This window comes from Heliconius melpomene, chromosome 12 (genome assembly GCF_056956725.1).
Source record: "Heliconius melpomene rosina isolate 202511_hmr_F chromosome 12, ASM5695672v1, whole genome shotgun sequence".
NCBI classification, from domain to species: Eukaryota; Metazoa; Arthropoda; class Insecta; order Lepidoptera; family Nymphalidae; genus Heliconius; species Heliconius melpomene.
The window spans coordinates 3,242,246-3,261,326 of NC_140400.1; the positions used below are offsets into that span (position 1 = coordinate 3,242,246).

The 19,081-nt window shown below is 29.8% G+C and overlaps 1 protein-coding gene across 4 annotated transcripts in view; it reads right to left on the minus strand.

Moving 5' to 3' along the window:
- sona (sol narae metalloprotease) overlaps positions 1-18,131 on the minus strand; it is a 111,063-nt gene extending 92,932 nt beyond the window's left edge. For 2 of the 4 annotated variants that reach the window (XM_085194600.1, XM_085194599.1), the window contains exon 1: positions 17,897-18,129. The gene's annotated coding sequence lies outside the window, so the exon portion shown is untranslated. Of the gene's footprint in view, positions 1-17,896 lie in introns of all 4 variants that reach the window. The other 2 variants (XM_085194597.1, XM_085194598.1) reach the window with 2 other exon arrangements.
- Between the last annotated feature and the right edge of the window lie 950 nt (positions 18,132-19,081).

Sequence of the window (19,081 nt, forward strand, 5' to 3'; positions counted from 1 at the left end):
GATGGCAAAATCTCGCTACACTGCCAATTGAAAGTGAACGTACTCGCACACACACGCATTATATAATGTAACACATACGTGATATGTCAATGTGTGTGTCACGTCAGGAAGCGTCGCGTGCAGATATAGTTGTCACTAGAAGAGGTCATATAAAAAATATAATATAAAATGAAAATTCAAATTTTATATAACTTACATATATTATTGGTCATTAAAAAGCTTTATGATTTTTTTTAGCTATACAGGCAATTGTGTAATACGCATTTTTCTTTACTTTAAAAACAAAAAAAAAATTATAACACATAAAGAAAAGAAAATATTAATAAATATTAAACTTACACTTTTAAACATGCTATATAGCAGTGTGGGCAGCAGATAACTAGTGTTAAGACACTCAACGCCGAGGTCTGTCCAGATCAAACCAGACCAGAGAGAGAGAATGGAATTAATAATTCACTCAAAAAGTGGGATCGAACCGTCGTCATTACACTAAAATACTGAAAAAAATAAATAGCATACGATATATAATATAAAATAATCTACTTCGGTATATCAATGTATAAAAGTAACGTAGATAGATCACGACGCGACGACGCGAGGCTCCGTTTATGGAGAAAATGAACTGTGTTATAGATTTCTTATCGGTTATCGTAATAAACCTTATTTAATTTTATTATTTAATATTCAACGGTTTGGGAAGAGTATAACTTAATACACAGCTATAGGTTCATTTCATGATGGAAATATAGTTTTAAATTAAGCTGAATTAAGAAGATAATAGATCTTCTTTAAAAATTACATCCCTATGATATTCATAAATTTATTTAAAAGTTTCATAATAGTTAAATAATAACAACTTACTTTACTCTTTACTTATATTAATATTCTTATTCAATCTCCGTACCACTAAATCTAAAACAATAAATCATTTCTATCTGTCAATGTCAAATAACAAATTAAAGTTTTTTATAATCTATCTATCCTGTCCCATTTAATTGAAACAGCAAAAAGTCCAATTAAACTACAATCAATAAACGCATTACTCGATACATTATCTGTGCATAAAAACGATAAATCGCCAAATCCGCAACACCGAATACGAATAGAACAATACAATTAAATTAAAATCGATATTATAATCGATACTATAATCAACATTCACTCGCATTATGCCGCCGAGCATTGATTATTATCATTTATCAATTATTAGAAACTGCTAAAGGATATCCTATTGCCAAGGTGATGCAAGTTATGCCTAACCTAAACATGTTCTAGGACTTGGTCCTAGCTTTAAGCATATTGAGATATGATATCAAGTGACATATTTAGTTCCGGCTTCGTGAAAATAGTTTCAAAAGTCTATTTATAGATAGTAATGGCAAATGTATCGAAATTTGTTTTAAGTTTATAATAGAACTGCCTACCTTGGTCTATACGCGAACCTAAAAAAATATACAGACCCACATGTATAGTAAAAACATTATTATGTCCGAGGAGGACTGATAGCAAGGCAAAACGCAGGGTTGAGTTCCGCCACTCAACACGCAATGTCTCAAAAATTTGGCAAAAATGTGTAACATTAGAATCCTAGGTGCCCTCTGTCTCTTGTGTGCGGCGTACATTGTGAACACTACATATTTATAATAAATATATCGATTAGTTCCTTCAAATATATCTTACGACAACTTTAATAATTTATGTCGTTAATAAAATAATATACACACATATACAAAAAAAGTCATTTAGTCCTTTATAACTTAAATTTAAAAATACTTGTCCTAAAAAAAAAGAAACGTTTTAAGATTAATCAATTTGAAAATAAATATGATGTGGTTACAATAGTTAGTTTCTATTCCTTAAAAGCTGATGATTTCAAAGGTTAAAAACATGAACGTAAGTCATTACAATTGATGATATAAGACACAATTACCAATGACGATGCATTTGTCTTTGAAATTTTTATTATATATTTTTTTTACAGCTTCGCGCATTTTCTAGTGTCACTTATCCAATAAAAAAGGAATTGAGAATGAGAAAATAAATAATTATGTAGTTCAAGTAGGTGAAGTCGCCAGCGGGTCGATCATCGAACCCACAATCACAGCATTTCTAGTCAACGTGTTGCGAAAGCCTCAAATAATAACTGTTTTGCTTACTTCAATACGGTCGTCGGCTCTGTTTTCATTTTAATTTTTACTAATTATTTAAAAGTTAATAGTTAAAATATCATTAAATTAGGTTAAGAAATCATACCGAAAAAGTATTAGTCATTCTCACTAAGCTTTGAATTTTTATCTTTGTTGATCGTACGTTAATTGTTCTGAAAAGCAGTATTATACAACCAATATTAAATTCCTGCAATAAAATTTGTCAAATTACAGAGTGTATGATATTTAACACCATATACATTATAACTACCATGTCGTAGTTCAAGCTCGTCTGACAACAATCCATGGTTGAGGCTTCATATTCCACTTGAAAGTATTATTTTGAAACGTAGGTGTTCTTATCTGGTGAACTACTGAATTTGTTGACGATGACTAAACAAGATATCCCCACTTTCCACTAATTTTTCGAGGCACTGGTGTTAAATGGCGGAACTTAACGCCGACATGTAAAATATTAGGTAATAAATGAAGCATAAAATAGTTTTAGAATATAAGTATTAAATAATCTTTTTTAACAACCGATCACGTAATAATGATATTACCCAATACAACTCGTTAGTTTTTATTGTTTAATTTTATTTATTATTTTAAATAAATTCACTGTCGAACAATGTAATGCTTTAGTGTTACGTCGGTCTTTGTTATACAAATATGGCTGGCGGGTGTTATTAGCAAACTACTTTTTATTCTCAACTTAATTAGTTAGTTGTAGGAACATAGAAGACTTGAAACAGACTTGTAATGAATTGAGAGATTGTAAACATTCAAATTCATAGAGCAGGATAGGCAGAGGGTCTCTAGTGTTAAGACACTCCGTTCCTCACTTTCCGACGAAGTAACATCATCAAATATTTATTTTATTTTCAGGGACAGAATGTTGAATTTGATTTGTAATCTGTATTTATAATATAATCTGTCAAAATATTTCATATATACATAGGTATAATTGACCTCAAAAGAGTACCTAATATCATAAATTTCTCTATTATTTTCAGACATAACATGTTGAGTAGCATAATATAAATACCCAAAGCTACATTTTGCCTCAACCAAATTACGAAAAATTAAAATATAATCACTCCTCTGATTTAAACCTACTACCATGTTGTCCCACTGCGCTACAAAGACCAAAACAAAGTATATAAAATCGATAGTCGACATACGTGTCGATACACCCGCTAAATATACGAGTACGATAAGTATAATCGTTAAAAGGTGAAATGGCACGTGCTACGTCGGAACTGTTGTAATCGATAATTACAACATCGACTTATCTAATTGCCCATTTCGATGTAAACATAACGGTTTAGTTGAAATATATTTTTATTTTATTCATTTTCAATATATGTTACTCAACTGAGTCATTATAAATGAAAATATTATGATCTCGCGTGATTTCTAGTTACTTTAATAGGTGTTATATTATTTTTAGTTCTACTTGATTAAATAAAATATTCTTTGTTGTAACCAAATTTTTCAATTTTTTGTATGGATTTGCTGCACTTTATAATCTAAGCAATATTTAATAGATTCCTTATAATGACTTTATATAATCAAAATAAAACAATTTCGAACCAGTTACATTCACCAAAGTAATAAAAGCCAACAAAATTCCATTCAACACATTTAACCGTACAAAATAAGCGGTTTTCCTTTCGATAAATTATACAGATACAAAATGTTAATCACGTGACGTGAATAAACGACAGCGACCACAGACTAGCAATTATTGAGAATTTCCTTTTGACATTTATAATGTTTTTTTTTCAATATTTATTTACGCTGCCGACGGTGCGTGACATTTTATGACCAAACGCCACTTTTTTTATTAATTCTATGACGAAAGCAATATAGAAGTATATAAACGTAGTAAATATAACAATGTTTTGAACGATTTACAATACAATACTCGTTACGCAAAGCGTAATTTTAGAGGCACTCTCTATAAAATGCAATGGAATTGCTACATTAACTATATACATATTTTTTTTATATGTAAAGCGTATTTGGATATCTTATTTGATAAAATATGTACATATATAAATAGATTTTTAATCTAACATATATTATATTATTGCAAAATAATGATAATTATGAAATTACGTATTATGAATTATGAATATAAAATGTATAATTTGTGAAAAAATATGTAAATACAAAACTGGCCTCTTGTGATGTTAATTATTTAAAACAACATACTAAGATAAAAAGTATAACTTAGTAAGTTTTTTTAAGGTAGAGTATTTTATTCATTTGCAATTTTCCACCTATAAAAAAATATATTATGTAGACATGTATAGCTTTCCAAGATAAAGAATATTTCGTGCATGTTTTAAATGTTATCTAATTAAAGAACTCTCAAAGATAATCTAGCACGATTATACCTAGACTAGAAAATACAACTTTAGGCTTTTTTCCGCCTAGCAGGGTAGATAGAGAGAATTTAGAGCTAATTCACTCCGTTTGACATTTTCCTGCTCTTTATCGAGACATTACGCATTGAGTGATGTTCTTGTTTTTTAAGAAAATGAACATTATTTAATTAAATTAATTCCCCCAAACAGCATCAAATCCACAGCCAGCAAGATAAGTCACTATTCCACTGCACCCTAACAAAAAATTAAAGAAAAAAATGTCAAAAAAATACAAAATTTATACTATTTGCAAATTACAAATCTATAAAATCCTAGACTGTAGCAACTATCTAAGTAAATTACAATAAACATACATACATTCATACACACATGTTCAGACACCGCGCAATAGATCGAAAGTTGGCCACTGACGTAACAGTTCTACTTCCGACAGTCCACTAGCCGTATATAAGATATTTGTTTAGCTCTTATTTTATTGATCTAGCTGATAGATTTTTTTTTGTATTTTCTTCTATACTTAAGGTGGAGAGTATTTAGGAATTTCGCGATGGATACTGATTCAAAAAAATCATTCTTATTTGTGGTAAGGGTTGTATTTATATGTTTTTTTTGATAAGAAAACAGAAGCGACGTTGAATTTTAAGCATAAACTAATAATAGTCATTTTCCTCTGACTCTGATCTTAATCTCGATATCGAATTAATGTGTCAATAGGTAACATATGAAAAAATAGTTTTAAAAAATATTTGTTTCATGGTATTCATTAATACCAGCTAGAGAGCAAGAAATAGATAAAAATGTTAATAACATATTTTATAGGTACACATTTAAGGACACCAAAAGTACGAAATATAAAAATTACGAAAAAGTTTTACAACGATACGATTTTTTAATAATTCAATATAACATGGGAATTCAAAGATACATTTTGGGATGAAATTAAGAAAATTATCTAAAATAAAAGCGTATCTTCGACTTTGTGTGAAAATTGAAATTTCTGAAACCCAGTAGCCCACTACAAGGCGATTAATTTCTTTACAATGTAAAGGTTAATTAAGGAATTTCAAAATACCAATACAAATGCCTTTGTTCCGGTTCTCTAGATTAGTTATAATACCAAAAAAGTACTGCATTACGCAATTACGTGTTCTGTCCCACTTTTCTGTCACGAATCTTAAGATTTTATCGCAAAATCAACTTTATTGTAATTGAATAGCGTTCAAAATTAAATGTCTAAATTTTTTCAGATGTAACCAATAATGTATCGAAATTGAACTTTATGCTGTCAGTAATAAAGTATATAATTAATTGTCAATAATGTATGCCTCACATATTATACAATCCTGTCATAATTTCTGGGAATTAAAAAAAATACGACTTTTTTATGTTGAGAAATGAAAGTCAACTACTTATTATATGCAAATCATACTTTGTGTTCAGATGTCTTTATTACTATTACGTTATAAATAAATAAACAATTTTCTTAAAATATTTTTATTTGTATAATGAGAGTGTTAATTAAAAGCAAGATAAATTAATCTACCTGACATGTACCTAATTAACTCTACCTAAGAGCTTAAAAAATATTTTTTGTTTTTTTTTTTTAAATACAGTAAAGAAACAATATACAGAGTATTTATTTTAAAATTGTTTGCTAAAATGTTTTTCTAATATCCTATAAGAGTAAAAATTATATTAAGTACTATATTACAAAAAAAATTACATCTTTCCTGAAGGTAGCGAAGAAATTAGAGATAAGAAAACAAAATGAACAGAGGACGAAAACCTGTGGAATATTTAGATTTGAAAATCTTTAAAAATCTTTACGCCAACGCCTAACGACAAATACGAAATAATACGTAATTCCTTAAGAAATCTCTAAAAAAAACAATTACTTGTTTCTCATATAACGTTAATTAAATGCTACCTCGATTAGCTATAAAACTAAAAGCATTCTTATTGCAGATGAAGGTTACAGGTTCAAATTCAAGGTGGACTATTTATATGTTATTTTTTTTTAAACACGTTTTAAACACGCTCCAGTATCTCCACTGACATAGATTACGTAAATCAAATTATAATTTAATCAATAATACGTAAGTTTAAAAAATTACTTCTTGTATACGATAGAAGGTGAAATATCTTTAAAATTGTTTAAAGATAAGTTTATTTTAGGCTTGTTTCTGTAAGTCATTAATTTTAGTTTATTAGTGTTAAGACACTACTTTCCCGTTCAAACACTTTCGTTCTCCAATTTCCGCCAGATTCTGGAGACATTGCGGGTCTCACCGCCGCACTTTGCCTTGTTACCATAGCGAAGAAATGAAAATATCAACTTTTATTTCATTTCATAATAAACATGATATATACATCTAAAAATGACATTCTTTAATCACTCTTCTATTTTTTTGTCGATTAAAAAAATAGTAAATAGTACTTTAACAATACTAACTTGTTTATTTACTACTAATACTATTTATCCAAGTTTTATTCGTTGAAAATTACATTTACAAATCAGACAAAGATTAATTGGCACGCTGTCTATATAAACTGTATTAGTTATGCAGACAAACTTTAGACAACATAAATACAAAAAGGGAAAATAAAATGACTAAAAATGGTTATTAATAATTTAATTCAAGGATAATATGGCCGAAAAATAATAATTTGACTTCTAAAATACATATATCGATACTCTACGAAATGACAACGGAAATGCCTCACGAGTTTCAAACGAGTTTACGAAGATCGACTAATTAGTACTGGGCAGAAGCCTAATATAATTATAATTTATTTAATATGACATCCGTCAGATGCAACCATAAGATATGAATGTAAACGAGTAACGACATATATATTACTAGCGGACGCGCGCAGCTTCGCTTGCGTATTTAGGGGTCAATTCTAATAACCCATGAAACATGTATTCGATGAAATATTTTTAAGAGTCTAAATTTCAAATTTTATAAAAATCGGTGGCGATTTGAAGATCTTTCCATACAAATTTTCAACCCCTTATTTGCACCCTTAGGGGGTGAATTCTAGAAAACCATGAAACACATGTTCAATTAAATATTTTTAAGAGTCTAAATATCAATTTTTATAAAAATCGGTGGCGATTTAAGAATTTGTCCATACAAACTTTTAACCCCTTATTTGCACCCTTAGGGGAAGAATTCTAGAAAACCATGAAACACGTATTCAATTAAATACTTTTAAAAATCTAAATTTCAAATTTTATACGAATCGGTGCCGATTTAATTTTTTTTCCATACAAACTTTGAGCCCCTATTTTACCCCTTTAAGGTTAAAATTTTTCAAAATCCCTTCTTAGTGGATGTCCAGATTACGAAAGTAAACATTTATCCAAATGTCACGTTTCTACGCACAGCGGTTACGGCTGTGCGTGCGTCTTACCTCAGTCAGTGAGGACAAGTCCTTTTATATATATAGATAATCTATATGTAAGGCAGTCACGGCGAAGGGGCACAAGTGGGATCGATCCCCACTCGGGGGTATGAATTATTATTAATAAATATATTCGTTTCTTCACTCTGTATTTTGTTAAACGAATGACATTATTTGTCCAGGTTGAATACAAAATCAAATTTATATTCCTATATTAATCCATATATTTTGATATAAGAAAATCAGATATATATATTATAAATACCTTTACGAAGCCTTTACCCAGAAATCCTAATCACTCCCGAGTGGGAGTGGACGGAGTACCATATCACTAGATACCCTCTGTCTACCCTGCTAAGTGGGAAACGTTGGAAAACTCCTAAACAATAATTATTATTAGTTAATGTTATTTAGAAACTACAACAGAATAATTAACAAAATGCATTCTTGGGTTAAAACTTAAAAGCCGTTGGAAGTTAATTTATGCAGCGGAGGTGCGAAACCAACAATGGTGCCTACGCTACGGTATGTACGAGTACGTAATGCCGTTAACTAAACGAAAATCAATCAACAATTCTAACGTCAATGCACTATCGAGTAACCTCTCAATAGAATTTCATATTTATTTATAAAAGTTTAAAAAATCTTATGAATTTTTTTTTTAGTTTCCCGCTTTATCCCGCATCCCGGATAGGCCCCGGAGAGGGAACCTAATATCTCCGCTCCACTCCGCTTCCCTACTTTTCGCCCAATTATGGAGGCAATGCGTGTTAAGTGCTGCACAACCTGCTACAGGTTATTACAGATATCTCACTAAGATAACTAGAAAACAGCAGATATTTTTCACTTTTTTCTAACTAAAAGCCTCCGCGAAGTTATTAAGCTTTTGTAGTTTCATATTTGCTTTATTAAGCCTATTCTTAATCATAACTGATATAGCTTATTAAACTATGAATATCATATTTTTTTTATATCTCATCTGTCCATGAGTTTGTATGAATCATGACAGGTGATTACATATGGACGCCAGATTAATATGTATATATTACATATTGTATTCGCTTTTTATTGTAAAAAGTCGATGACCTAATAAATTCGTAAATTTCTTATAATCTTTTAAATATTAATTTACTTAAAAATATACTTATACATGTAAATTTTTTGGGCTGTAAATGAACAAGAATATTTGTAAATTAAACTTTTGAGGAACTCTTGTACTTGTACTTAAAAAAAGGCTGAATTATAGGCTTTTCCCTAGTCTGGTGAACAAATAAAAAAGGAGAGTAACGCATTCTTCCACCAATTTAATATTCCCAAGGAGTCCTTGAGAAATTAAATGGCTCCAAGCTATTAATTCTTAAATTTTTAAAAAATATATATTTATTTTTGTGAGGAATTATGGTAAAAATAAAATTAAATGATGTAATGGTGCTTTACTCATGACAATGTCTAAAATTATTGAACTTGTTATTTAGGGTTTTATGAAATTGGATTTTTATTTTTGTAACTATCTAAAAAATATATATTGCAAAAAGTTTTTCAACATTTGTGTATAATCTGTATATTTTACTATTAGGTACTACACAATAAATATTAATACTTATATTTGGAAATCGAATCTATACAGCTATGATACAAAAAAATGATATTTATTTTAATATCAGAATAAAAGTAAATATGAGAAAAAAAAGTCAATTATTATATTTGAATCACATTATAGCAATCTGACAGCAACTAGCTAATGTTCAGTACAGTACATTGATCTTACATAAGTACCCGATAGGTCGACGCTCTTCGACCCGAACAGTTCGTACAGTTAGGTTTGCACAGACATCTGGGTTCTGTATACAAAATATTGATATATCTATACAATAACAGCTTATTAGGAATCTCCAATAATAAAAGACTTTTTAAGGTTTTCCTAGAGACGATGATAGAGGTACATATGTCATTCCAAGGAAGCGTTTAGTATATACTAACATAGATATAAGCATTAGGTACACAGATTATAAAAATTTTTTTTCAACTTCATATCCCGCACGTAGAACGGTAGGCATAGGGAACCTGAGAACCTAATTTTAAGACACTCAGTTCTCTATTAAGACATTTCTAATCCCATTTGAATCCCATCCGCCTTAGATTTTATAACGACAACAATAAGTTTACAATTGAAACTGAAATCACATATATCATGTTGTAAGAAATGATGTACATAGAGTAAATAAAGCACAGAAGTGAGAGGTCACTAGCGAAAGCAAATGCAATGTCTATTACAGCTGGAAGCATCAAAGTGTTGCAATACAGGACGTAAAGGTCAAATTATGTAAGCTCTGAAAGTACATCGCTCTATGGACATTTATGTAATATCTATATTATGAACAAATAAATGGCAATTGGATTTGGAAACTATTACTTAGAAGTAAATATGATAATTCAAGTTATATTTCAAACAAGCTGTAAAATCTCGTTTTTTTCCTATCCCACAGAAATCTACAGGAAACCTCTCTTAGTCCTCCCTATACTTTAATTAGCGTTACGATGTATTCCACACATACACACAGGGTAAACAGAAGGATCCTGGGAAACTAATGTTAAAAAAGACACTGCTTTCCTATTAAGACACGTGGGAATCGAACTCACAACCTTTCGGGCTTACAGTGACACGACGACTGGCCCCAAGCCCTACACTTGAGAAACATTTTCAGCTTATTTGGCTTACTGCTGCGCTTACGGCTGTCACTCTCTATAAGCAGTTGATATTTTTTTTATATGAGCAATGACAAAAAACATGGGCTATTAAGCTTGGGGCCATCAGTACCCAAACGTCATTTTAAATGTGACCTATTCGTGTTATTTTGATATTATAAAAGCCACTGACCACCAACCTTCACCTGTTGCGTATTGCATCCACTGCACCTTCTAACACATTCTAATTTCACAACAATGACGAGTTATTTACTTAATTATATATCATAATTTTTTGTATGTTGAACTTTAATATAATTGTATACAATAATAAAATATACAAAAACGTTTATTTTTATAATATAATTTCTAGCCTCTTATGAGTTACATATTACTTTTGTAACACTAGGTTCCCAGGTTCCCTCTGCCTACCCTTCTATATGCGGGATACATCGTGATGCAAAAAACCTAATTTAAAAATGTTAAAAATATAAAATATATCAACAATGTAAACTTTTTATATAAAAACAAAGCGGAAGCGAACTTGTTCAAAATCTTTATATGGACGTTATACTAGCATTTAAACAATTTTATTGACATGTGAAAACATGTTCTCGTTTATGTGCCTTACTTCATCGAAACAGCTTTCGATAATTCGCTATTTTTTACTATATTTTTTTATGTTGAATCAAATATAGCAACAAAACTGACAAGTAATTATAATATTTTTTTTATTTTTAATATTGTACTATTTCTTTTATTTATCATATTCGCTTTATCCCACACATAGCAGGATAGGCAGAGGGAACCTCATACAACCTTAAGACACTCTGTTTCCATTAAGACAAATATCGTTCCCCCATTTCCCGCTTAGCAACATGCTTTTTGTAGAGGCGTTCTATTTATTTACAAGAAAAAATAGATTTCATTTTTGTTATTTATTTGTTTTAATATGAGAAATAGATGATGATGAAAAAGTAACTAAATATTTACTCCCTATCAACGCTTCCACCTTTAAATTGGGATGCTTAGGGGTGCGTCCTAAGAAAATTACAAGTATACCGAAGCCATTTTATATTAAAAAACAAATCCATATATTATTATTTTACATAAATTTTAATAATAATTGTACAAGATTATAATGTGGATACATAATGATAACAAAATTATGCCTTAGCAAAAAGTAACTAATGCAAAATCATGTTGTAATAAATAATAGTAAACATGTATCGAAAGGAAACAAGCTTCGTGCATACGTTGAGGATTACCTGCAATATTTTTTTATAGCATTGGAAAAGCTAGGAAATGGGGACGAGGTCACTTTGTCAATGTAAATTGTATAAAAGGTTAGGTATACTTCTTTGATATTTCGACCTGATGGTTGCTCCTTTGCAGTATCGGTAGAGCATAATAGAGTTCGTACTTAGCTCTTCGCATGATTGCAAGACATTCTATGTTGAGTGGCAAAACTTAACGCGGCACTTTTTATCACTTGTAATTTTGGCTATCGATTTCGGTTATTCTAAAACAGTAAAAGACGAATTGTATAAAAAAAACCGAAAAGCTCATAATTTTGTCACTTTTATTCAAAACTATTTATTTAAAATTCTTAGCAATATTTTCATTTTAGTTTCCCACTACCGATTTTTTTCTTAACTGAAAATAAATTTACGTATATATGTATATATGAAATATATCTAGAATATACCTATACATACACATTTATAGATATTTATGAAATACAAAAAAATGAAGCCACCAGATAAATAACTAGCTTTCTCAGACCGAGCTCAGTATCACAGTACTATCGACTAACTTCACAATAGCCCAACATGTATACGATGTTAATTATAATTCAATATTTGCTTTGGAACTGGTTTGTTACGACGTACAGGTTTTATTTGGTAAGAATATACAAATCTATGTTATATACTTACATTTTGATATTTTGCGTAAGTCAAACAAATTGGGCTGGACTTTGCAACACTTCGGCTATTGCATAAATATAGGTAATAAAATGACAAAAGATTTATGTAAATACGAGGCTGTTGATATCCAAGTTTTCGAAATGGTGACAAAATCTATTTAAATTGAGATATATTTTTTAAAGTGAACATATACGAAGGAAGGAAAAAAATCCATGAGTGGGAATTGAATCCACAGCCTCATTGCTATATTTGTCCTCTCCTATCCTCCTGGCTCCTATCTCCTTATCAACTCTACGTGTGATATCGCGATCTGATGAGTATAATGTATCACAGATAATTGTTTAATAAAAGATAATGAAAGATGTCAATCACGTATCTTATTTACAATTGTATTCGAAATATTATTCTTCTCTCGGGGGAACGATTGTATTTAAATTATTTTTTAATTACGGGCTCTTATATTATATAGCCCGGACTAGGTTCCCTTTGCCTACCCGGGTGTGTGCGGGATACAGCGTGAAGATGATTTAATTTAATTTAATTTTAGTTTATTATCTTAATTTGCAACGTAGAGCTTAAACTTAAAACTCAAAATAGAGCCAAGGAATTAAATTAGCTCCTACATATCTTTAAGTTCATAATATCTTAGATTTATTAGTTTTAACTTCAAATTTGATTGCTTTAATATAATTACATATAGGTAATATATTAATAGATTTTGCAATATATCTTCTTGAATTGAACCTGAGAAATCGATGTTATTAAATTAACGTTTCAAAGTATTTATATGCCGATATTCGATTAATCAGCGTATTTTAATCAATGATAGTAATAAATACGAGTTGTAAGGAAAAACTACTAAATTGTTAAGTATAGATTTGTTTGTCTAATGTTTCTTTTAATTGTGCCTAGAAGATCGTTAGTTCTTTTTGTGACTTACAAATTTGTGACAATATTAGTTTATATTGTACAAAACAATTAAAAGGCCCTAATGGTTAAGCGGCACAGTGGTTCTCGATTCCTACTCAGAACAATCATTTTTTTTCATTTCTTCTATCTGTTTGAGGTTGCCGACAGTGAATGAGGCGAAAGAGGTATGTAGAGACCGTAGCGTTTAACTCTACGTTCTCTCCGTCTACCCCGCTAGAGATAAAGCGTGAACCTAAGTTAAGTTTTGTTGAGATCCGCCACTAATCAACAATGTCTAAGGTGTGTCTTAATACTAGGCTTCCCCTGCTTAACCTGGTATGTGAGATATAGCGTATAGATATAACTAGAGATATAGATATAGCTGTTAGAAATAATTAAACAACTCATGTCAAATCAAAATTAATTAATAATTGTTTCCTTACATATTATTGTTTTTAAATTTAACGAATCTAAATTCTCAGAACAAAATCTAGTTGTTTTTCTCTTCTAAATTGTACGGAAGCACGTCCACAATATGTAAATGCTTTCGACTGTTGACAAAACATAAGCAATACCGAATGTAATTACTAGTTTACTGTAATTTATGTATACACATGCAAATTAGTCAATATATTAGTTAAATTTATTAACAAATTATACAAAAGATACACCTTGTGTTTGTTAATATTTGAGGAATTCACATTTTTTTTCATACATATTATTAAACACTAATTTTTAATTGATTTTTAATTAATGTTATTTTAAATATGACGTTTTGGGCTAAATATTTATTTGACATTAATAGCTGGTTATCAAATATTAACTTAGTTATAATTCTTGCCTAATAATTATTATTTTAATGCTATAGAAATATCTGTTAGTTTTATTTGTAACATTGTATCTTCTATCTATCTTTTATCGCCGTCGGTTAAGTAGTCAATGTTCTAGTTGTGAGCCGCCTTCAAAAGAATATTAAAAAAAGAAAACTTAGTCTTGTTTGCCATAGTAGACGTCCAGGAAGCATTTTCTCTTAAAAAATATTTACAAAAAAATGAAAATTAAGACAACAAGTAATGAAAAATACGCACACAGAGCAGGCAGGGGCAATCTAGACTCTGTTTTCGAATGTTTTACCCCAAACGGATATCGAACCTACGATCGTCGCCTTTAGAGGTACACGATATCTTTTTAAGATGATACGAATCCAAATACGATAAAATCTTAATTTCAATATAAATTCAAGAATTTAAAACTGCTCTACATTTCGATCTTATACTAGTATTGCAAGGTAAAACATAAAATCGAAAATCGCCTTGACCATAACCCACTTTTCCGATAGATTGTAACAAAAATATTTTACTCGACTTGGACGATAGACTTTGTCGAGGTAAACTTGTGCTTTATCTTATATATAACTTATTAAACAAAGTATAGTACGCTCGATGAATAGTGGCCGCCTTACAGTTAGCTGTACACAGCTGTGAACTGCTTTTAGTAGACTTTTTCTTACTTTCTTTCTTTCTTAAAAGCGGCCATACTTACTTTTTCGAGTGAGTTTCAAGCGGCCACAACTCGTTGACTGTACTATACAAACATAGTCGTTTGACTGACTCATATGTCAGTAACTGAAAGTTTGCTTAGTAAAATTCGTAAACTCAGGTCAAACGTTTATGATAACAATATCATTTCTATTTTTGGATGATTGTTTATTATAAAAAATATTATATTTAATCATTATTTTTATCGGTTACTACGAGTATATACTATATCTTTTTTGGGGTCAGACAACCGTATGCGTGTTAGTTGTACTAATATAGATCATCATCATCATCATCAACAGCCATCTTTACTTACATCATAGATATGTAATATAATATAGCTTTTATCAATCTTTATTAAATTAATTATAATTATAATCTAATTTTATTCGTTTTTACAAATCTAATTTGACGCACGGTTTCCGTGATATAAATATTATGAAATTAAATCACGTGTTGGCAGTTAATATATTTTTGTCATAGGAAGTGAATTGCCGATCGATTACTTGCATATGTATAAAAATAATGCATGTTTACATTTCAATGTTAATTAAAAATAAATTTAGAAAGAATTTTAAGTTTTAATTATCATTTCATACAAAAATAACAAAAAACTTTTATCAGTGTAAGCTGTTAGACAAGTTATTTTTATCACCGACGCCGCTAAGGAAGCAATGACATATGACCTATTCAACCTAACACAAATATAAAAAAAATATATTAATTTTTTTCTTAATCACGCTGTGAACCTAAAATCGTCTATAATATTCTCAGCTACACATTGTATCCCGCCTATAGCAGAGTAAGCAGATGGAACCTAGTGTTTAGGAACCTAAAACACTTCGTCGCCCACTTTTCTCAGGATAAGGCTTTGCTTTGCTGGTAACATATAAGAGCGAGAAAATATTATAAAAAAATATATTAATAAATAATAATTCATTCCCCCGAGCGGGAATTGCACCCACAACCAACACGCTTGAGCCACTGCGCCACAACGGTCTATAATAATAATAATAATGGCTGTCAAGTGACTTATTAATTACGTGACAGGTTAAAAATATAATATATACCCCATTAAGGATGATGTAACGGCGACCAAACAACTAAATCCGCATGACGCCCGGTACTCAAATATTTATATAAGCGTCGATTTGAAAAAAGCCTTTCAAATTCGACCTTAAGCTTATTTTATATAATTTTTTTTTTATTATTTTACAGCAATTACTCGGTTGGCAATATTGAATTTCTAACAAAAAAAAGCATCCATTTGCAAACCGATTGCATTGTTTAATAATTGTAATCTCACGCATAAATAGGACGGAGATAATCAATCTTTGTTTATTATTTATAATTACGCAACGTCTCAGTTTAATTTGTATTTACTATTTCTTGCTATAGTAGTTAACCTAAGTTTAAATTTCTATAGATTTTACGAAAGACCTAGCTCTATTTGAACATTATGGTAAAAAAATGAGAATTCAATTACAATTACTTACAATTATTTACTTTTGGATAAGCTTTATGGTTTTCTTTTTATTATTTTATTTAAGCAGTGTTTTGCGGAAAAAATCTTAAATATAGCGAAACTATAAATGGAGTTCGCAAATATCACACGTAGATGGAATAATAACAAAAAACTCGTTTTAATACTTGATCTGTCAAGCACACTTTTAGTTTTATAGTTTTAGTGTAATGTGTTCCGTGTTCGATACACTATTTCGTTTATATATTTTTATATATATACTAGTATACTAGCTTCACCTACAAATTCGTACGTTTGGTGAAATTGAAGTAAATAAGATTTTTGCATTGTTTTTGCAATTTTTTTTATTCTTTCTTCGCAATTATTGGTCGTATCGGATGTCATATGCCTAAAGTCTCCATTTAGAGATTATAAATTATTTTTTTAATTCAAAGCTGTAGTTGCTCAGATTGGCAAGTTCAAACAAATATACTCTTTAGCTTTATAATATTAGTATAGAGTGTGTCCAAAAACTTTACTAAAATGTTTAAGGCATCATTATTATTTTAATATTTTAAATTAAATTTATCCAATTTTTCTCACACAATGAAAAATAATTAAATTGTAATCATTTTTATTTATCTACGTTATGTTATTATTTATAATTGAAAATGACTGTAATTAAAAAAATGTTGGGTTTCATTTACGTACCACGGCTGCATTTTACAAAATAAAAAAAGAAAAAAATATATATTTAAGACCTTTATAGTTCAAAGGTGGCGTTACTGGTTTATCGAGTCAAGAATCGATATTAAATTATATATTGACGACAACTCGAATATACATTAATATACGATTCGATTGAAAAAAATGAGATTTATATATAATACATAAATATATTTAAACCTATTGGAATAAATTATTATGTGAGGTTTTCCCAAGTATCTGAACTGGCAACTATTTAATAACGATAATTACTATTATGTACAACTCATTCTTAAAAACTTATCTTATATAATATTCACATAGATATTATTTAATTAGCAGCAATTACCGATTATTATTATATTTTGATATTATAATTAAATAAATTTCTAAGTAAAACATTAATTTTCATGACTCTAGGTGCTCTAGCCCCTACTTCCGAAACCACCCAAGTACTAACGTGACAAGACACATTGCCGTCACGCGAACGTGTTAAATGCTAGCGACATTCAGTATCTAATAACCACATTAGCGCCTATGACGGACAGATATTCCGACTGCCTTTCGTAATACTTTCAGTTTCAAAATTCCTACGCTTATTCAATCGTTACACAATATATTTTTTAATAATAAAAAAACTTGAGCGCTCGAACTTTTACTATTTATTTTTAACATTTAGAAGGCCGTGAGGTGAATACAGGTAAAAGTTAAATCTTACGTGTTAAGGAAGTCAGCAGCGAAGGGGTGGGCCTGGAGTGCTGCAGTAAAGAAAATCACAATGACACTTGGGAGCCAAACACATAATCCATGATACACAGTCAGACACTGCTCTAGCACAGGTATGTAGTGTCAGACACTCGCGACACAATTTTTCCGTGGCTGGAAAACTATTGCCGCGCGACACCAGCTGCGCAGGCGACGGCGAATCGACGACTGAATGCTGTTCGGGTAACCTCACGCGGTAAACATTCGCTTTTAGAGAGTGGGGACGTATGGGTTTTTGAAAACGGTACCTATTTTTTTTTCTTTTTCCCTGTACTTAAATTTATATGTATATATTTTTTATTTTAAAATCAATATTGAATGTATTTTTTTTAATATTTGTATAAGAATCTTTATTATTAGTCTATGATACAATTTTTATTGTTTCCTTTGTTAGATGAACTAGTTAGCTTTATAATTATAGTTGCATGTTTATTTATTCAAACGTTTTGAATACTAATATGTATATTATGCATTAAAATGTTATTTAAATTTTTATTGTTTAATTTAGAAATACTTAATCATCTTCAAAAAGGTCAATACTGTGTTCAGATTTTTCTTGAACTGCACGGAAAATATTTAATATGCTTAAAAGCTTTTGTGTAATTTGATATTAACAATAAATATATCCCTACACAGAATATTTTTTTACCACATCTATCTGTTTCATCTTTCGAGAAGAAATGTGTAATGTATTGTTACCTCTACCTAAGAGAAATACCTTACTTCTTTCTCCACTCTCCGACATAAGTTAAAAGTTCTTATTTAAAATATAAAAAAAAGAAAAAGGAGTTCTTTGACACTCGATTCCCTCTATCTGCTCTGTTTTGTGGGAAAAAAAGGGTAAGTTCACTTTTTTGGGCACATATCGAAAATATTAGATCAACTAGATTACTCAAGAAAAATTATATCAAATCTAAAAATACGTTCAACCGAGATTGGAACCTACAACCTATACAATACTTCTATGATGCAGCAAAATTTTGTGAATATTTTTCTTTCACCCTATGTTTTAAATGCCAAATGTCATAAGCGCTTTATCAATTCAATCTAATCTAACATGGTGACGCAGTAAGAAAACCGGAAAAACAAAATTAATAATCTAACATTATTTATTTTTGTCAGTAACTTGTTACTAACA